Here is a 2,146-nt window from a genome sequence, read left to right as displayed (position 1 = left end):
AAGCAGATTAAGACCGAAAACGTATATGCACTTCAAGAACTTTAATCACAACACAAGATATGAATACCTAGTGAAGAAAAGGGGTATCAACAAGCCTTGGAACCGAAATCTAAATGCTTTTGGGGTCCTGTTTTGCGTCGCCAACAGCTAGGGGGAGTAGAGATCACAGGTTTTATTATGTTTAGGGTTGGATTGGAGAGAGAAAGAGAGAAAATCAAATCAATAATGGAGAGAGAGAGGGGGGGAAAATCCCATGAAAGTAGGGATTGCAGTTATCTAATTGATTTAAAAACGGCCATTTGACAAAATTGCCCCTATTCATTTAAAACAATCAATTAATTAAACTCAAATATTACAAGATTGCCATTGATTTAATCTCAACCCTTAAACACACCAATCGGATGGACCAGATCGCTTCCTAGACTTTCTAGGAAAAACACACTTTCCGTGCGAACCCTACTATATATATATATATATATATATATATATATATATATATATATAGGGCAAGGATAAATCGAAAACCCACTCCAGTTGACTAAACCCTGAAAACCCATTAATCACCATTGATCAAACTAAATGAATGGGTGAGATTAAGTTTGGGCCATGTCTTTCTTTATTTCCACTTTTCTGTATTATTTAATACATTGATTGTACATTAAAGGGCAATATAGGAAACATAATTTCATCTCTTTCAAGAAAGACAAAAGTCTCTATATGCACAGACCATCAAATCGGCTGCATTACCTACTTCAGTTGTCTTCTTCATTTCAAAACTTCAAAAACATCAAAACAAATTCTCTCTCTTCCAAAAATTTTCATCAAACATTCTTCATCTATACCCAAATCAGCGAAGATGTTCAACTATACCCAGAATCACCGGCCAAAAAATCGCTTAAAGATCTTCAAAATCGCCGTAGAATATCAACGAACGCCGGAGATATTCAAGAATCACCGGAGAATTTCAACGGTCACCGCCGGAAAAAAATCAGGCTAAAAACGAGAGGATTTCAGGTGCGTCGCTTCTTTGTTGACTAAAATTATCAGCTTTGTTTTAGCTATTCAGAATTAGAGAGTTTCAGATGATGACGATGACGGTGGAGTTTGTTGAAAATTTGTTTTAGATCTGCTTTTAAAGGAATTCGAGCAGTTAGGGAGGCCGCCGGAGTGTGTGGGGGTGGTTTAAGATGGTGGCGGTCAGATGGAGATGGTAATGGTGGTCGGGTGGGGATGTTGCAAGGTGGTTGTCGGGTGGGGCTGGTGCAACATGCTGGTAGTGGTGGTTGGCGGAGGTGGTGTCGGGTGGGGCTGGTGCACTTGTATATATTTTCAACATTTGTGAGATACGAGTCAACATTTTGTTTCTGTCTTCAAAGATTTAGGAATAGGTAGAGTTTTGGAAGAACCCAATCGACTTTTAACACATATATAACATTATTTCACTGTCTTCAAAGATTTAGGAATAGGTAGAGTTTTTTTTTTATTAAGTGCATGAATTTGAATAAACACACCTCTCTTTCGTAATAAAGAAGTCATTTTTCTATTAAGCATTCTTTGATCTCATGTAAACATTATATATACTTATGTAAACGCAGGGATGAAACATGGTGGTTTTTACAGAGAGAGATGCAGGGATGGGATGGTGGTGATGAGTCAACTTGTGCAGATTTATTTTTGTATTGATTTATATATTTATATGAAGAAGATTATTTGTTTTCAGTTAGAATGATGTTAGGATCTGATGTTTATATAACAAATAAATGTAACTAGCAAAACATATATGAATATAGGATTTGTTACATTGCTAAAACCCACTTACGTTGTGTTACATAAAAACCTTTCTAAAAAAATAGGAAGTGTAATATACAAATATTTGAACATTTTTTAAAAAAGAAACACAAAAAAACACGGAGTAGTTTTTTTTTTAATGTTACAAATTTTAGGTTACATAATATATATGTCCAAAAAAATGTAACATACACATTTTCAATATTTTTTTAAAAGAAAACTAGTAAGTGTTTTTTTTTTCATTTTTTTCATAAATAGGGAATGTAACATAAATGTACACGAACCTATTTATGTTATGACTTATATGTCCAAAAAAATGTAACATACAAATTTTCAATATTTTTTTAAAAGAAAACTA

General features: G+C 33.9%; 1 long non-coding RNA gene across 1 annotated transcript; it reads left to right on the top strand.

Moving 5' to 3' along the window:
* The first annotated feature begins 673 nt into the window (after positions 1-673).
* LOC110891624 lies at positions 674-1,801 on the top strand. Its single transcript, XR_002565426.2, has 2 exons — positions 674-1,014; positions 1,596-1,801. It is a non-coding gene; the product is annotated as an uncharacterized LOC110891624 (long non-coding RNA).
* The last annotated feature ends 345 nt before the right edge of the window (positions 1,802-2,146 follow it).

This window comes from Helianthus annuus, chromosome 14 (genome assembly GCF_002127325.2).
Source record: "Helianthus annuus cultivar XRQ/B chromosome 14, HanXRQr2.0-SUNRISE, whole genome shotgun sequence".
NCBI lineage: Eukaryota > Viridiplantae > Streptophyta > Magnoliopsida > Asterales > Asteraceae > Helianthus > Helianthus annuus.
Note: the sequence above shows the minus strand (reverse complement) of the source record. Positions and strands in the feature narration are given on the sequence as shown.